At 37.2% G+C, this 20,477-nt stretch overlaps 1 protein-coding gene across 1 annotated transcript in view; it reads right to left on the bottom strand.

The window, feature by feature from the left end:
- Window positions 1–20,477, bottom strand: part of LOC124994588 (alcohol dehydrogenase E chain) — a 61,268-nt gene that overhangs the window by 40,303 nt on the left and 488 nt on the right. The window lies entirely within an intron of this gene.

The raw sequence follows: 20,477 nt of genomic DNA, 5'->3' as shown, positions 1-20,477 counted from the left end.
GGGATGCTGGGTTCCTCAGTAATGCTCTCCTTTCCTACAGTCAAGCTTGTGGTGATGATCCTATCTGCCTGGGTGATGTGAGTCCACTGCACTTGTTGCAGAAGACCTCACCTGGGGCAACGCATGGTCTGGTTTAACTTGGTAGGTAGAACCCAGTGTTGCTCTCCTGATCACTTGGGTCACCTTAGCTCTTGCTAGAATAACAAATCCTGTGACCTCCATGTGGCCTCTTACTTTGGTGTTTCATCCCAAGCCAAGTTTGGAGATCCTGTTACACTTCCTTTATCCAGGCCCTATGGCTCTCAAGTCACCTGATTTCTCAGTCATTTCCTTCCTCCTCCCTGGCTCTAACCTGCTATTAGGAGATAAAGGAATACTTAGTTTCTGCACATACCTTGCAATGAAAAGCAAAACTTCAAGGTTACCTCTGCTTGATCATTCTCTTTGTTGCCAAATTAAACTCTGATGGAGTTCTATCTCAGTTTGGGCACCAAAGCCTCTGTTTGGGTTCTTTGCCAAGATCCAAACAAGACCTAACAGCTCCCCTTTTCTGCAACATATCTGCTCTTTCCTAATGCCCAATATTGACTGATGTTAGGAGAATTCAAGACATTTAAATCTGTTTTCTACTTCTCCTTCTCCCTGTCCTATTTCTGTCCTACAAGCCCTACTACCAGTGGAATCATCTCTTTCTAATCACTTTATAAGGTTGGAATAATTAATCAAGCCCATGACAACCAGGGCTTGGAAAGAGAATGTGATACAGAAGAAGTAATTTAGAAAATTCTCTCTTCTAAAAATTCGGCCTTTAAGTTTATTGTCTTACTTCAAATCCAGGGAATGAAGTAACAATCTCAATTCACATTTCTCTGCTCACCAGTCATATGGATGTTTCAGGTCAACTGAGAAGAAAGTTGTAGAAGGAGACAGTGTTATAAAGAAGCAAAGAATTTTAATCCTGATGACCTTTGAAAATGGATGGAAAATTCTAATATGTTTTAAAGTTTTTGTTTTGTTTTGTTTTGTTTTTCCAGAGCTGCAAGGGATGTTGAATGGAAACATCCACTTTTTTTTTTTTTTTTTTTTTTTTTTTTTTTTTTTATTTTTTTTTTTTTTATTTTTTTTTTTCATTTTTTTATTTATTTATTTATTTTTTTACGTTTACATAGGGTAATGATGTTTATTATATTTTTCCCCTCCCCCCCACCCCTCCCACCCCTCCCACCCCTCTTTTCCCTCTACACAGTCCTTCTTTCCTTCATTCTTACTGCTCTCCTTAGCCTAACTCTAAACCTAACCCTAAACCTAATGCTAGCCCCTCCCACCCCCCATTATATGTCCTCATCCGCTTATCAGCGAGATCATTCGTCCTTTAGTTTTTTGAGATTGGCTTATCTCACTTAGCATGATATTCTCCAATTTCGACCATTTGCCTACAAATGCCATAATTTTATCATTCTTCATTGCGGAGTAATATTCCATTGTATAAATATGCCACAGTTTCTTTATCCATTCATCAACTGAAGGGCATCTAGGTTGGTTCCACAATCTGGCTATGGTGAATTGAGCAGCAATGAACATTGATGTGGCTGTATCTCTGTAGTATGCTGATTTTAAGTCCTTTGGGTATAGGCCAAGGAGTGGGATAGCTGGGTCAAATGGTGTTTCCATTCCAAGCTTTCTGAGGAATCTCCACACTGCTTTCCAGAGTGGTTGCACTAATTTGCAACCCCACCAGCAATGTATGAGTGTTCCTTTTTCACCACATCCTCGCCAACACCTATTGTTGCTTGTATTCTTGATAATCGCCATTCTAATTGGGGTGAGATGAAATCTTAGGGTGGTTTTGATTTGCATTTCCCTTATTACTAGGGATGTTGAACATTTTTTCATATATCTGGTGATTACTTGTACATCTTCTTCTGTGAAGTGTCTGTTCATTTCCTTAGCCCATTTGTTGATTGGATTATTTGTATTCTTCGTGTAGAGTTTTTTGAGTTCTTTATAGATTCTGGAAATTAGCGCTCTATCTGAGGTATGGTTGGCAAAGATATTCTCCCACTCTGTAGGCTCTCTCTTCACATTTCTGATAGTTTCCTTTGCTGAGAGAAAGCTTTTTAGTTTGAATCTATCCCAGTTGTTTATTCTTGCTTTTATTTCTTGTGCTATGGGAGTCCTGTTAAGGAAATCTGATCCTGAGCCAACAAGTTGAAGATTTGGACCTACTTTTTCTTCTATAAGATGCAGGGTCTCTGGTCTGATTCCGAGGTCCTTGATCCATTTTGAGTTGAGTTTTGTGTAGGGTGAGAGATAGGGGTTTAGTTTCATTCTATTGCATATAGTTTTCCAGTTTTCCCAGCACCATTTGTTGAAGAGGCTATCTTTTCTCCATTGCATATTGTTGGAACCTTTGTCTAGTATGAGAAAATTGTATTTATTTGGGTTTGTGTCCATGTCCTCTATTCTGTACCATTGATCTACCTGTCTATTTTGGTACCAATACCATGCCGTTTTTGTTACTATTGCTTTGTAGTAGAGTTGAAGATCTGGTATTGCAATACCCCCTGCTTCGCTCTTGCTACTGAGGATTGCTTTAGCTATTCTAGGTTTTTTATTCTTCCAGATGAATTTCATAATTGCTTGCTCTATTTCTGCGAGGTACATCATTGGGATTTTAATTGGAATTGCATTGAATCTGTATAGAACTTTAGGTAGTATAGCCATTTTGACGATATTAATTCTGCCTATCCAGGAACATGGGAGATCTTTCCATCTTCTAAGGTTTTCTTGAATTTCTTCACTTTTTATTTTGGTTACCCATCTTTGTCATTGTGGAATCTGAACTTTATCAATGCTGACTGAATAATTTGCACTGCTCACATAACACAGGGTTACCACATGGAAAATAAATGAAAAGTTCCTGGTCTCTAGGAAACGAGCTCTCCTGGATGTGCATATACACTACTAAAAACACATAGCCAGGACTGGGGAAGTAGCTCAGTGGTAAAGTACTTGCCTAGTGTGTATGAAGCCCAGAGTTTAATCCCCAGTACCGCAAGAAGAAAAAGAGATGTCACATTAAACACACACACACACACACACACACACACACACACACTCTGAGACATAAAACCATCTGTGTGGCTTTCTCTTCATGTTCAGCTTATTTACTGCCAGAAAATAATAAAAGGAAAAAATATTTATCATCCATCATTCATGTGGCCATGTTCCAGGAGGAATGACATTACATTTCAACTGTGTTTCAAAATCTCTGTCCTCACAAGGAAAACAAAGAACATATAATCCTGATTTCATGGGATTAAAGTCTACTTGGAACTGGAAAGAGGCAAAAGATCAAGAAGAGTACCTGATCCATGACTTGAGTGTCCTGGACTTCTTTTATAATCAGATATATACTTGATATGTAGAAATTTTAAATAATAAAATTAATAAAACAAACTTATATGTGCTTTATACTCTATCTACAGAGACCATCTTCTTTTTTGAACATTTATGGAAGACTTACAAAATGCATAATTAGGCTATAGTCAACATTCCTATTAGCTCCCAAGTCAGTTTGATAACTAGATTGAAATTTAATTACACAGACTCAAACCATAAACCATCAACTAATAAGCAAAAACCTTAGCTAATTATTGTCTCAAACCATCAACTAATAAACAAAAAACTTAGCTAATTATTGTCTCAAAGAAGAAATTTAAAATTGCAGTCCTTTTAGAAAGCTGCATAGCAAAGTTCATAAGATGTTCTTATCTGTACTTATTCAATGACAAAAATTACAATCTAGATATTTAAGTTAAGGAAATAGGAAAAATTATAACAGCTTTGTAAAAAAAGAAAAGAAAAAACCAAAAAACACAGACCAAGATCCAGGTGCCTGGTGGCCAAACAGATTCAATCAAGTTTTTATTTTTATAGCTCATAAATCATATTCTTCAGCCAACTATAGTGTTAACATTGTGCTTTATACTGGTATGGAAAAGAAGTACTACTTGGGTAGTACTGTGTCCAGCCTATTCTCTAAAAATGGGACTTTCAATTGCCTGAAAAACTGAGACTCAGAGCTGGAACCACTCACTTTCTTATTAGGGGGTCAAAGAAAGATTTCACTTACTGCTCACAACTGAACCCCACTGGGACAAACTGATAATCTTCCCAACAACAAGGGAAGAGGAGAGTATTATATTGTTTTTATTACTTTCATGGGGCAATTAATGTAAGTCTACAGTGACTTTTAATCAAATATTTTTCTTCTCCAAGTTAGGTACAAAGAATGTAAACTTCAGATTACATATGAAAAAATTAAATAAATCCTTAATTAGAAACTTAAAAAAAGAAATTAGATAAGTAAACCAGTACGACTGAAAAATATTTATGGAGAAGATAATATTTAAACTAGACTTTATATATTTTGACAAGTGAACAACACATAAGAGGAAATTAATTTTGAATGGAAGAAGACTTTTCCAAAAGCGACAATGTATAAGGAATATTTTGGCTGGACACAGAGTGTGTGGAAAGAAGTAGTCAAGGGAAGTAATTTTCAAAAACATATAGGATCCAATTACATATCAATTTAAGTGATTGTATTTCACAATTGTTACCTCTATTGAACATAAAACTGGAAGTCCTAGAAAGAACAATTTGGTTAGTAAAAGAAACAGAAGGGCATCCAAATTAGAAGTAAAATTGCCCTTGTTTTAAGATGACATAATTCTACATGTAGAGATAAGCATAAAGATGCCACCAAAAAATAATGAGCAAATTTGGTAAAGTTTCAGGGTATGAAATCAACAGATAAAAATCAGTTATGCTTCTATACGCTAAGAATGAACTCAAGAAATCAAGAAAAAAGAAATCAAGAAAGCAATCCTGACGTGGAGGTTGGTTGCTATTGCGGAGCTAGCCAGCAGGTGAACCAGCCCACCCAACCCCCACACCGAGGTTGGATGCCATCACTGAGCCTGCCTGCCTACCCCCCTAATGCTGAAGGACACTGCACTTGCCTCTGTGCTGATTCAGTGCACCCTCGCTGGGGCTCCCCAGCTTCTTTATAAGCTGGTGCAGGCATTTTGGTTTATTACTCAGGGTGTGGTCATCATCATTGGAAGGGCAGCTCCCTTCCTGAGACACCTAAGGAGACTGGACTTTGACAGTACTCAGGATTCAAGAAGAGGAGGTATTGAGAGACTTGGGACCAACTCAGAGACACCGGGTGAGTCTCCCACTGGGTGAGCTCCTGAAACCCAGGGAACTTTGTGGAGTACAGTGGCCCTGTAAGACTCCCCCACTGGAGCCGTGAACCTGGTCAACCGGGAGCACTGCAGAGGACGGCCATACAGTAAGAGGCTTCAATGCAGAGTGAGGGTCCGAGGCCCACGCAGTAGCTCCAGTTCCCAGGGAACATAGCAGAGGAGGGCCGCTCAGCAAGCAAGCCCCTCTCAGGGCCAGGCTCCCCAGCCCAGGTGGTAGGACCAGACCTGTGGGAACGTTGCAGAGGAAGGCTGCCCAGTCCAGGAGGTAGTTCCAGACTAAAGGGAACTTCTTGGAGGAGAGCTGCCCAGTGAAACATCTCCACCGGGTGAGTCTTCCCCGCTAGGCAAGGTTTTCCCACCTGGGCAGTAGAACCAGAGACACAGGTCCAGACTACACGTGCCCCAGTCGGCAGTCTAGACCCCCTTTGGCAGATCATCGGTGAACAAGTGGAGGCGTCTCTGCCCACTGACAGGGAAGATACCCCACCTGAAGGCCACCACCCCTAGAGGGGTGGCTTCCTTGTGGAGCACTGCATTATCAAGTTCCTCCAAGACTTCAGGCTACTGAAGGCTAATAGGTGAGTTATTGGAAATCTACAGGGACACTATTAGTCAATACAGGAAATCTCAGAGTTTGCAATATCTCAGAGTTTCATACTAGAGGGGTAGATACCTGAGCAATATGAGAAAAGAAGGGAAGAAAATTTCTCAAACAAACCTAGATGCTACATCAATAAAATCCAATGACAGCATGGCAGAAGAAAAGTCAGAAAGGGAGTTCAGAATGTACTTAATTAAAATGATCAGAGAAGCAAATGATGAGATGAAAGAGCAAATGCAGGCTTTGAATGATTGCACAACTCAATAGTTAAAAGAGCAAATGTGGGAAGCAAAAGATCATTTCAATAAAGAGTTAGAGATACTGAAAAAAAAACAAACAGAAATCCTTGAAATGAAGGAAACAATACACCAAATTAAAAACTTCATAGGAAGCATAACCAATAGGAGAGAATACCTGGAAGATAGAACCTCAGACACTGAAGACAAAATATTAAACCTTGAAAATAAACAATAAACAAAATAAACCTTGACCAAACAGAGAAGATGGTAAGAAATCATGAACAGAATCTACAAGAATTATGGGATATCATGAAAAGATCAAATTTAAGAACTATTGGAATCGAGGACAGCTTAGAGACAAAACCAAAGGAATGAACAATCTATTCAATGAAATAATATCAGAAAATTTCCCAAATCTGAAGAATGAAATGGAAAATGGAAAATCAAATAAAAGAGGCTTATAGGACTGCAAAATATACAAAATTACAATAGACCCACACCAAGGCACATTATAATGAAAATACCTAACATACAAAATAAAGACAGAATTTTAAAGGCTGCAAGAGAAAAAAATCAAATTACATTCAGGAGAAACCAGTACGGATATCAGCACATTTTTCAACCCAGACCCTAAAAGCTAGAAGGGCCTGGAACAACATTTTTCAAGCTCTGAAAGAGAATGGATGCCAACCAAGAATCTTATATCCAGCAAAACTTACCTTCAGACATATAGAATATACCATCCAACAAAGAGCGAATATACTTTCTTCTCAGCAGCACATGGATCCTTCCCTAAAATAGACCACATTTTTATGCCACAGAGCTACTGTTAGCAAATACAAGAAGATAGAGATACTACCTTGTATTCTATCAGATCATAATGGATTGAAATTAGAAATAAATGACAGAGTGAAAAACAGAAACTACTCCAACACCTGGAGATTAAATAATACATTATTGTATGACGAATGGATAACAGAAGACATCAGGAGGGAAATTAAAAAAATTCTTAGAGGTAAACAAGAACAAAGATAAATCATATCAAAATCTCTGGGACACTATGAAAGCAGTATTTAGAGGAAAATTCATTTCACAAAGTACATTCAATAAAAGAAGAAAAAATCAACAAACAAATGACTTAACACTACATCTCAAAGCCCTAGATAAAGAAGAACAGAGCAACACTGAAAGTAGTAGAAGACAGGAAATAGTTAAAATCAGAGCTGAAATCAATGAAATTGAAACAAAAAAAAAAAATAGAAAAAATTGACAAAATAAAAATGTAGGTCCAAATCTTCAACATGTCAGCTTTGGATCAGATTTCCTTAACAGGACTCCCATAGCACAAGAAATAAAAGCAAGAATCAATAACTGGGATAGATTCAAACTAAAAAGCTTTCTCTCAGCAAAGGAAACTATCAGCAATGTGAAGAGAGAGCCTACAGAGTGGAAGAAAATCTTTGCCACTCATATTTCAGATAGAGCACTAATTTCCAGAATATATAAAGAACTCAAAAAACTCTACACCAAGAATACAAATAACCCAATCAACAAATGGGCTAAGGAAATGAACAGACACTTTACAGAAGAAGATGTACAAGCAATCAACAGATATATGAAAAAATGTTCAACATCTCTAGTAATAAGAGAAATGCAAATCAAAACTACCCTAAGATTCTGTCTCACCCCAATTAGAATGATGATTATCAAGAATGCAAGCAACAATAGGTGTTGGCGAGGATGTGGGAGAAAAGGTACACTCATATATTCCTGGTGGGGTTTCAAATTAGTGCAACCACTCTGGAAAGCAGTATGGAGATTCCTTAGAAAACTTGGAATGGAACCACCATTTGACCCAACTATCCCACTCCTTGGCCTATACCCAAAGGACTTAAAATCAGCATACTACAGAGATACAGCCACATCAATGTTCATTGCTGCTCAATTCACCATAGCCAGATTGTGGAACCAACCTAGATGCCCTTAGATTGATGAATGGATAAAGAAACTGTGGTATATATATATACAATGGAATATTACTCAGCCATAAAGAATAATAAAATTATGGCATTTGCAGGGAAATGGATGAAATTGGAGAATATCATGTTAAGTGAGATAAGCCAATCTCAAAAAACCAAAGGACAAATGATTTCGCTGATAAGTGGATGATGACGTATAATGGGGGTGGGAGGGGGGCAAGAATGGAGGAAGGAGGGACTGTATAGAGGGAAAAGAGAGGTGGGAGGGTGGGAGGGAAGGAAAAAATAACAGAATGAATAAACACCATTACCCTATGTAAATGTATGATTACACAAATAGTATGCCTCTACTTCATGTACAAACAGAGAAACAAGATGTATCCCATTTGTTTACAATAAAAATAAATTAAAAAAAAAGAAAGAGGATCAATATACAATTGTTTCAAAAGAAAGAAAAGCAGATATTTAGCTTTAAAATAACTAAAGAATCTTATAATATTTCTCTAAACATATCATTTTTTCTTTCTTTCATTTATTTAAATTTTTTTGGGTAGTCTCAAGGTTTGGAATTATGTTAATGTCCTATAAAAAAAAGAGAAAGCAATGCCATTGATAGTAACTTCAAAAAAATAAAATACTTATGAATTAAATTTAACCAAGGAAGTGAAAGAACTATATGCTGAAAATTATAAAACATAGATGGAAGAAACTGAAAAAGACGTAAATAAGTGGGAAGTCATTCTACATTCGTGGATTGGAAGAATTAATAATGTTAAAGTATCCATACCGACCAAAGCAGCCTATAGATTCAGAGAAATCATATCAAAATTTCCAAGACAGCTGGCACCATGCTCCGCTGAGGCTTGGAAGAGACCTCCTGAAGTAGGCGCTCTCAGATCTAAGATCTTAAACTGACTGTGTGTTAACCAGAAATACAGGAAAAACGTCTCCAGACACTGAGACTGTCACATGTATAAGAAAAGTTTGTTTGGAAAACTGGGACTGATCGTATTGTTTGGCAAGTGCTTGGGACAGTGGCCATGACCAGGAACCTGTTTGATGCCATGAGGTCGTTCGATGCCTTTCACTTCTGCAGTCCCTTAAGGCAAAACACCCTGGCTTTTGACCCTGGAACTGGGATTTTGACCCTGAAGAGCTGATGCCTGCCTTGTATCTGGAGGAAAGTGTAAGCTTTAGTGATGGTGGTGGTGGGTGAGGAGGAGGTGACTTTTAAGTGCAGAGGCTGGACAGTGTGACAGGGTTGGAGGTGTTTGGAGAAGGAACAGGTGAAAAAGGATTGAGGCCAAATTGTGGAAAGATCTTGAATCATTGGTTTGAAATTTATACATAACAATTGAAGACCAGATAGCCACACAGCTGAGCTAACTTCTTTAATGGATCCAGTTGGAACAATAAGCAAGCATTCAAAAACAGTTTCGGAGTGATCTGAAAAAACTTCACACAAAGATGCTGTCTGTGAATCTGGGAGGATCAATAAAGTGTGAAGAGGATTCCAAGGGACAGGACAGAAAGTACAAAGAGTGGATTAGGAAAGAGGAGAGCTCTTATAGGACAGAGACTCCAAAAGCATATCGAAACTGACAGATCTGACAAGATCAAAGCTGAGGTTCAAAATGGCAGAGGTTCAGAGAGATGGAAGGATCTTGGATTTGACTGATAATGCTTGGGGAGAAGACAAGCACCTTATGAGGATGTCGTAATACCACTGAATGAATGTCCTGAACCTGAACAAGACAATGGTGGCACCACAGAATCTGTGAAAGAACAAGAAACGAAGTGGGCAGATTTGGACTTGCGGCACCCCCATGAGAGTATTCCAACATTGGAAACGCTGGACTATTGGCTCTTTTCTCATGGATGGATTTTCAAAAATATATAGATACAAAATGTTTTCTTTCAGTCTCCTAAAATTTTCCAAGGGAATTTTCTGCAAAAAATAGAAAAAACAATTCTAGAATTCCTGTGGAAGCACAGAAGACCCTAAATAGCCAAATTAATCTAGAGAAAAAAACAAAGTATGGAGGCATCATACTTCTTGATTGGAAAACATAATATTATAAATCAATATTAATTAAAACTCTATAGTACTAGCCTGATAAAAAGATATACGAACAAATGGAACAGGATAGGGAACCCAGAAATCAATCCGAACATTTATGATCAACTGATCTTGAACATGAGTGCCAGGAATGTGCAACAGGGAAAGCATTGTCCCTTTATAAAACTAGATATACAGAAGGATGAGATTAAACCTTCGTTCACCATATACAAAGATCAACCCAAAATGAATTAAGCATTTAAATATAAGACCTAAGCTAAAAAACTTTTAGAAGAAGAGGAAAAGTTCCATAGCACTGGTCTTGGCAATGTTTTTTATATATGTCCCCCAAATTATATACAATAAAAGCAGAAATAGACAAATGAGATTGTGTCAAACTAAAAAGCTCATGCCCAGCAAAGGAAACAATCAACAGACAGAGGAGATGACTTATGTGATGGGAGAAAATATTTATAACCTATACATCTATGAAGTAATTATTATCCAAAATATACAAGGAAGTCAAATAACTCATAAGCAAAAAGCAAATAGGATTTGTAAAGTGGGCAAGGGACCTGAATAAACATTTTCCAGAGAAGACATACAAATGGCCAATAAGTATATGAGAAAATGCTCAACATCACTAATAACCAGGGAATTACAAATCAAAAGCACAATGAGATTACCACGTCACGTCATACCAATTAGTGTAGCTACTAAAAAAAAAAAAAAAAAGTTCAACTAAGTGTTGAAGTGTTGGCAGGGGATGTGGAGAGGTGGAGAAAAGGGGACGCTTGCACACAGTCAGTGGGAATGTAAATCAGTATAACCATTACAGGAAAGGAAGCTTCTGCAAAAAATTTTAAAACTACCATATGATTCAACAATTCCACTTCTGGTTTATCCAAAGCAAACTAAATCAGTATGTTGGAACAATATCTCCACTTCCATGTTCATTTCAGCGTTATTCTCAATAACCAAGAGAGGGAACTAAGTATCCAGTGTCCATCACTGGTCTAATGAATAAAGAACATTGATATAAGTCTCTCTCTCTCTCTCTCTCTCTCTCTCACACACACACACACACACACACACAAACACACACACAACATACACACAGTGGAATGTTATTGAGCCTTAAAAATAAGGAAATGGTTACCATTTATGACAATATGGATAAACCTAGAGGACATTACACCAAGAGAAGTAAACCAGGCACAATACAAGAAATACTACCTATCACATGGAAATTTTAAAAAGTAAAACTCACAGAAGCTTTCAGTAGGATTGTGATTGCTAGAGGCAGGAGAGGGGTGGTAGGATGGGGAGATGTTGGTTCAAGGGCAGAAAATTTAAGTCCTACCAGATGAAGAAGTTCTGGAGACATAACGCACAGTGTGGTGACCATAGTTAACAATACTCTAATGAATAGATGCAATTTGCTAACAGTAAATCTCAAGTATTCTCACCAACCCAAAAATAAAAAAAATAAAAAATAAAGAGTTTATATTTCTTTTAACAAAAGAAATAAGACATCAAAAATGTTCATATTAAAAAAAAGTTCATATTAAAGTGAAAGGAACAATGTCATGTTTATAAAATTTTTCTAGGCTTGTGCAAAAAGATCGTGAGGTCTGTGTGGTAGGGGAGATAGGACTGCTCCCAGTGGTCTAATAGAAATACTCCTATAGGGAGGAGGACATGAAGATTTAGAACTTAGAATAAAAATGAAAGGACATGGAAATTGGAAAGAAATGAAATGGAAAGAGCTCAAACTGTGATTGGAACCACTGCATCTTATTACTGAGGTGCAGGCAGCAGTACTTCTGTTTCTGCTTATGCAGAAGAAATCAGAGCTAGGAAAGGAAACTATCCTGAGGCTCTGCCTTGCACAGATCATGGCAGCAGACACTCAACAAACACCGTCTCACTGGGTGCTCACCACATCACTTCATATTTTGTTTTGTTTCTTTACCTTCTGTCTTTTGTTTTTTACTGATGCATTATATTTGTACATAATAGTTGGGTTCATTTTGACATAATCATACAAGTGAGAAATTTAATTGACTCTGTTTCAATCCCTGGTGCTCCCCACCCTTCCCCCGACTCACCTTCTTCTACTCTACTGGTCTACCTTCCACTTCTCTATATGGGTGTATGTATATTGGGGGTGGGTACCAGGGATTGAACTCAAGGGCACTCGACCACTGAGCCACATTCCCAGCTCAATTTTGTATTTTATTTAGAAACAGGTCTCACTGAGTTGCTTAGTGACTCCCCAGTTGCTGAAGCTGGCTTTGAACTCACAAGCCTCCTGCCTCAACCTCCAGAGCCACTGGGATTACAGGCATGTGCCATTGTGCATCGCACTCCCTTCCATAATTTTAACTGGTGCTTTAAAGATGTACATAAAGGTGGAATATGCTGTCACCATGTTTGAATTCCACCTTGAAGTTCTTTCCAAAATAGGGTGCTAGAGTTTGGATCTGAAGTCTCCCCCAAAGGATCATATTATAAGACTTGGTTGCCAGCCTGTGGTGCTACTGGGACATAATATAACCTTTAGGAGGTAGGGTCTAGAGGAAGGAACTTAGGTCATTGGGGATGTGCCCCCAAAGAGAATACTGGGATCCTGTCCCCTTCCTCTCTTTTTCTTTCCTGGCCACCAGAAAGTGAACAGGTTTCTTTAGTCACCCACTTTTGCCATGATGAAGAGTCAAAAAGTCACAGTTCAAAAAGGCATAGGATCAAATGGCCATGGGCAGAAACCCCCAAAAGGGTGAGCCAAAATAAATCTTTCCCCTTGTAAATTTATTATCTCAGGTATTTTGTCACAGTAATTAGAAAGCTGACTAGCATAGGGAGTTTTAAAAATGAACTAGTGTATTTTTGAGAAACAGGTCTAGGAGATGGTCCAAAGGAAGTAATTAAATACAGGTTTACAACAATTTCCTGTGTTGGTTTCTAGGCAATGTTAATATTTATCTTTAATAATCAGCCACAGTGTTCATTTTCTCACCATCAACAATATTCATTAAACAAACTATAGAAACACACCATTTCTCATGAAAAGGCTAATACCAACTAGCTGTTGAACCAACAAGTGGTTATCTATGCAAATATTTCACTTCCTATCTTAGCTCAGGCTACGCAAATGGGTGACTTGAACAATAGACATTTATTTGGCAGAGTCTGAAAGCTGGAAGTCCAAGATCAAGAACATACAGTGGAAGGGGCAAACCCGTTTCCAAGTGTGTCCTCTTATAACACTGATCTTATTTAATTGGGCTCTATCCTTCTAACCTTAATTATTTTCTTACTCCAAATACAGTCACTTGGGTGGCTATGGATTCAACAAATGAATGGTGGGAGTTGGAGACGGGGAGCATCTTTCAGTCTACAACTGCCTAAATCAAAATGCAAAATGGATAATTTTGAACATTATGTACAACTATAATGCAACAAAATAAAACTAAAATGCAGAAGGTAAAGAAACAAAACAAAATAGGAAGTGACATAATGAGTATCCAACGAGATAGTATTTGCTGAGTACCTACTCTCAAGTTTGTTATTCAGCAAAGAAATAAAACATCTTATTTAAGAGAAAATAATACATAAGGAAAACAAAAATATTATTTATAAGAAATTGCCTTCTCACAAGAAATTCCAGAAATATCAAACATCCTAAGAGAATGGGCACACTACACACAATTTTCAGTAAAATTTGTGCCAGTGACAGGTAATGCTTTCTGTTAATATTAGTGAGTTATTATTGATAAGGGAATATTTGAAGCAGATACTTCCCTTGTATAAGCTTTATCTCAATGGAAACTATGAATATATTTTAAATTTTTCTTTGCTATCATATCATTAACTTTTAGGAAACAGTACATATTTATGTTCCTATATTTCCTGTCAGAATTTTTTGCACAAATAATTTTATAGGGTTCATACTGTTCTGCACTTTAAAATTTGTGTGCAAAGGAGTCAAAGTAATTCCATGTCAGCAAATGTTTATCTATGATGTTTTAAATTGCTAAAGATGATTTTACAATGTGGATATACCATAACTTTTGAGCATTATATAAAATCTCCATTTGTCATATACAGGTCAATAGTAAGAAAATTTGGTCTTTAAAATTTTTGAATTTGATTGACTTGGTTTTCATTTCCTCAATTATAGAGGTTTAATTTCTTAAGTATTTATTTGATCATTTGCTTTTATTCCATGGATTGTTAATTCATTGCCAATTTTTCTTTGAGAATTTCATCTTTTTCTTGTTGATATGGCAGAAGTCATTGTAGAAATATGTTAACCATTTATATTTAATCTTCAATATTTTTCCAAGTTTTCATTGGCAGCTGTGATTTTTATAGGTCTTTTGTTCATCTTTATCACGTTTTCTACTGCTCATGGTATGTGTGTGCGTGTGTCTATAAACGTATGTGTTCATATCTAAATCTCTCTGGTTTTTATGTAGATATATGGCATGAGGTAATGATCAAGTAATCCAATAAATACTATTGAATTATCTGTCTCTTTTGCATTGATTGAAATATCAACTATCAACTTCATCATATATTAAATTCTTCTATATATTTCGTTCTATTTATGAACTTTCTAAATTTGTTCTACTGGGTGGTCTCTGTTACTATAAAAGGTAGTTTTTTTAAAAAAAATTATTTTCTATTTGTATGTCACTGGTATATAAAGGTAGTATTTTATATTGTTTCTATAACCGTAATCTTTCCAGATTCACTTTTTTTTTTTTTTTTTTTTTTTTTGGTACCACAAATTTTTAACCACTAAGCCACATTCACAGCACTTTTCTAAAAGTTAATTTTGACACAGGGTCTCTCTAAGTTGCTTAGAACCTTGCTAAATTGCTGAGGCTGGCCTTGAATTTGTGATGCTCTTGTCTTCCTCCCAAGTTGCTGGGATTGTAGGCATGAGCCACCATGCTCAACTCCTTTTTAAAATTTCTCAAGTGTTAAACCAATTTTGAATTCCAGAAAATAAATCTACTGGTCATGAGACATTGTCTTCTTTATAGTTATCTGAATTAATTTTATTTAGAATATTTGCATATATTTTTATGAGCACAGTAGGACTGTGTGTGTGTGTGTGTGTGTGTGTGTGTGTGTGTGTGTGATGTTCTTATCAGGTTTTGGGTATTTTTATAGTTCTGCTGGATCCAAAACCTGAGTCAGGAAATATTTCCTCTTTTTCTACTCTGAAAGAGTTTGTATAAAGTTGGTATTATTTCATTCTCAAATGTTTGGAAGAATCTACTGGTCATGCAATGAGGCTGCTTTTATTCATTTTTTAAAGCTATTATCTTATATATAGTATATGAATTCAGTTTGACATGGCTGTAGCCATCTTGGGTGATAACTGCCATGATTACCCCAGAGTAACCCAGAGTTCTATAAATAGACAAAACCATTACAGTGGTGTGTGACACTTTACAACTAGACCCTGGTGCCCGGATTGTGCTTGACTCTGACATTAGCTTAAGATAAACAGGTACATTTCAGCTAGGAATATATATATATATATATATATATATATATATATATATATATATATAAAGGAGATATATATATATCTCCTTTGACACACATTACAGTCACCCAACAGTTCTTGCTGCCACCCAGCAATTCTGGATTTATCTGTTCACCTCTCTTTCTTTGGTGTCATGGCATCTTGGGGCCAGTCCTCACATGATAGAACTGGATTGTTCCAGAACACATAGTACATTCAGTTTTTTTTTTTTTTCTTTCTATCTGTTTTGAAAAATGTGTCCATTTCATCCAATTTATTGTATTTTTGATATTGTATTATTGGTTATATTCTCATCTTATTTTTTAAATATCTATAGCATGAGGGGGTGTGTTATTTATTCTTATAATTGCTTTCTGATTTGGTCATGAAGTCTCTTGAGAGTGGCCATTCTGTAGGAGGTTCCAGGCTGGGGGAAGGTTAGGATCAGATTTGGCAAGACCATTCAATGGGCAAAGTCTCTGAAAATGCTGTTGGGAATACTGAATGTCTACATGCAAAAGAGTGAAGTTGGACCTTACCCTGTAGCATATAAAAAAGCGAAGTCAAAATAGACTAATTTCCTAAATGTAAAACTTGAAACCATAAAACTCTGGGAAGAAAATATTTGAAAATCTTTATGAAATTGGATTTGGTGATTACTTCTTGGGTATGACATCAAAAGCACAGGAAACAAAAGCAACAATAGACAAATAGGACTATGTAAAACAAAAAACTTTTGCTCATCAAAGTATACAATCAACAGAGTAAAAAGGTAACCTATGAAATAGGAGAAAATATTTGCAAATCATATTCTGATAAAGAATTAAGTACACAGAATATTAAGCAATTTCCATAATTAACATCAAAAAATCAAATAAGTGAACTAAGAATACAATTGAATATTAATCCCAAGGAAATATCAAAATGGGTAACAAGTATATGAAAAGATGCTCAGAATCATTAATCATCAGTGAACTGCTAAGCAAAACCACAATGAGATATCTCACACCCAATAGGAAGAAAACTGAAAAAAACACAACAGAAACTAACAAGTGTTGGAGGGGATATGGAGAAACTGGGACCCCTTTGTATTATTAATGGAATTATGAAATGGCATAACCATTATAGGAAACTTCATGGCCTTTTCTCCAAGATTTAAAAATAGAATTGCCATATAATCCAACAATACCATTGCTGAATGTATATCCAAAAGATCTGAAGGCAAGGCCTCAAAGAGAAATTTGCATATGCATGTTTATAGTCATACAATTCACAATAGCAAAAAGGTGGAAGCAACCCAAATGCTCATTGACAGGTAAATGGTTAAAGCAATGTGAAGGAATGGAATAATATGCAGTCTTAAAATAAAAAAGAAATTTTTTCATATGATACAACCTGGATGAACTTGAAGACACTATGCTAAGTGAAATAAGCCAGTCCAAAAAGACAACTACTATATGATTCCACTTATATGGAATACCTAAAGTAGCCAAATTTATACAAATAGAAAATTAGAATGGAGGTTATCAGGGGAAATAGGGAATTATTATTTAATGGGTATGGAGTTTGGTTTTGCAATATGAAAATTTTCTGGAGCTCTGTTTAAATAATTTCAGTATAGGTACCACTACTGAACAGTACTCTTAAAGATGGTTAAGATGGCACATGTTATGATGTGTGTTTCTTACCACAATAAGAAAAAAAATAAATCGAAGTTGGATTTTTAGACATTTAGATGAACAATATACTGGATGGTTTGGGATAGAAATAACAGTAGGTTAGATGCTACAGAAGAAAAGATTAATGAGTTTGTAAGAAAAAAATAGAAACTTCCCAAAATTAAATATAAGAAAAAATGAAGAGAGCACTATTGAGAGGATGGACAGCATAAAGAGAACTAATATGTTTAACCATAGTCCTAGAAAAAAAGAAGGGGTGTAAAACATATGTGAAGACATAACAGTTGACAGAAGTTGTTGAAAGAACTGGGGATGAAGTGTGGAGAAAGAAAGTTGACCATCATCTTCAGCCATCTAAGAAAAGGCTGACATGGAAAAAAAGATCAGACCTGTTTCTTAGGGTCTGCAAGGCAGGACCAGGACAAAACTAGAAGCTAGAAAGAGGCACCTGAGTCTGATGTGATAAACAAGTTCCCCAGCCTAGTTGTCCAGCAGTAGACAGAGCTAATTGTTTACAGACTTGGAGACATTCTAGCAAAGCTTACACAATCCCTTGGCAGACCACGGTGGGAAGAAGTCCACCACTAGATGGGAGGGTTAGTCCCAGAGGATGAATTCTAAAGCTCTTCCTAGTCAGGGGTTAGAATCTTCTGGATTGCTGGGGGAATACTTATAGTTCCCTGACGTTTTCACAGTAATCAGTTCCATCTGTTCTGAAGCTTAAAAATGAAAAGACACACCTGAGGCTGGAAGGTACGTCCCACTCAAAGGAATTAAAGAAACTATGCTAAGAAGAAATCATTGGTTCCTATCTCTGCTTTGAACCAACAAGACTTTTGACTTCATTCTCCCACTCTCCTCCCCTATAAAATGAAAGGTTTGAATTTTAGGTCATGTTCAGCTCTCACAGTTTATAATTCCAGTTTGTTTGGTTTTTTTTAGCACTTGCTTGCCTTCTGCTCACTGTATATTATCAGTTCAGTTTTTCTTCACAGAAAAATCTGTGTATTTTAGTCTTGCTCCATTTGGTTTATTTTCAGATTGAGGAATTTGAGCAACATTTTAGCCTTGTCATGCAAAAGATGGACATCTCATCATTCTGCACATGAATGATGCCACAAAGGAGGCTCAGGGATAGCGAAATATGAATTGCAGTGTTAGTGATGTAGAGAAAAGAGGATACGAATGATGAGAGACTCTGATCTAACATAAATGGAGTTCACAGAGTTGTCTTGTTTAAACTAAGTATGAGGATGGACTCAATGAAAACAGACATTCATAGATGGACATGGCCCCACCCTGACTTGACCATTACACAATGGGTACATGTATCCTTCTATACCATACATATGTAGTTAAAATAACAAATAATAATGAATAACCATCATGGATTTCACATCACATCACCATCATGGATTTCCTTTTGTTCCCACCTCATGATAGTACCTGTGAAAGCTTTAATCATGCTCACAGAATATGTATGAAAATCACTTCACTCTTTAGTGGCTCAACCTAAAGTTGAGACTGTGATACAACCAAGGTCATTATTTTATTCAACAGATTATGGAGTTTGCAGGACTCTGAAGACTCTGAAGCTAAAGAAGGAAGCACCCGTGGTCTTAGAGCTCCTCTCTCTCACAGCCTTCTGTGCAGTTCTCCTGTATCATTTTAGGGGAACTGTTGTCAGACTGTGCACATAGGAGAGTGTCAGAGTCCACAGACACCACGGAGAGTCTGGTTATCCTTCTTAACTACTGCTTCTCATCATTACTCCAGCAAGAAAATGGGGCATGGGATTGTGCCCATTTTACAGACAGGAAACTGAGTATTGTCTTGAAGATGATGACTGGCCTTGCCTCTTTTATTCTTGGGGCTTCCAAGCATGTCTACTGTCCTATTCTACCTTTCCTCCTTATTCTGTGTGCAAAAGCATCAAAATTGCTAGTGATACTCAAATCTGAGTGGTTGGGATTTCAGGCAGAGTAACTACACTCCGGATCATCACCTATTAAAGGCCCCTAGGAGGCCACAGGGAGGGCCTGAAGAGCTTTCTGGTAGGTGAAATGAGAACTGTACTGAGTTATAGTGGCAGATTCTAACTCTAGCTTTCCTAGCTTAATGCCAAGGAACCTTCAAGATCTCAAGTGAGGGGATACTGAGTTACCCTTTGGCCTGTCATACAAGGGAAGAATAATAAGAGGTCTCCTACTAGATTTCTGTGGTTCAGGAGGTTCTCAATCCCTCTCCTTCATGATCCCAGGGAGAAGAGGTGTGGGGGTGAAGGGAGATGTCCTGGAATACCTGAAAGCTTTTCCTTCTCAGTACATATTCTCAGGATCACATTGCCTAAGATGTGTGGGATGATACTAGCAATATTATCTAAGATTTTATGAGCTGCTATAACAAAATACCATAAATAAATGGCTTATAAACAACAGAAACTTACTTTTTACAGCTTGAGAGACTGGGAAGTCCACGGTCAAGCACCACAGATTGGGTGTCCGGTGGAAGCCCTCTTCCTGGTTTGCAGATATCACTTTTTTGCTTAGCCCTCACATGGTGGGAGGAGCAAGGGATTTTTTTTTTCAGACCTCTTTTATAAGGATGCCAATCTCATTCATGAGGTGTCTGCTCCTATGACCTAGTCACTTCTTAAAGACCTCATCTCCTAACATCATCACCTTGGCAGTTAGGATTTCAAGACATGAAATTTAGAGGGTGCACAAACATTCGTATCACAGCAAACACTCCACAGGTTGAACAAAAGTACGGACTTGTTGAAACATAATCCTGAAGTTTCACTTTAGGACCTGAGTCCTTTAAGGCTACTGTATTAATCAGGGTTCTCTAGAGGAACAGAACCAGTAACCCTTTATTTATTAAAGAGGATTTGTTAGATTGTTTTACAGGATCAGACACTGGATAGTCCCACAGTGACAGTCATCAGAGTGGAGAACTGGAGGCACCCAGAGCTGCTCAGTCCAAGAAGCTGGAGTCTCAGAGGAAGAGACACCAATGATGTAATTCCAGTCAGGGATGGAGGGGGCCTGGGAACTCCCTGGAGAGTCACTGGTCAGAGCCCCCTTTGGAAGAGTGAAA

Source organism: Sciurus carolinensis, chromosome 10 (assembly GCF_902686445.1).
Source record: "Sciurus carolinensis chromosome 10, mSciCar1.2, whole genome shotgun sequence".
Lineage (NCBI taxonomy): Eukaryota > Metazoa > Chordata > Mammalia > Rodentia > Sciuridae > Sciurus > Sciurus carolinensis.
This window is presented reverse-complemented; position numbering and strand designations above follow the sequence as displayed.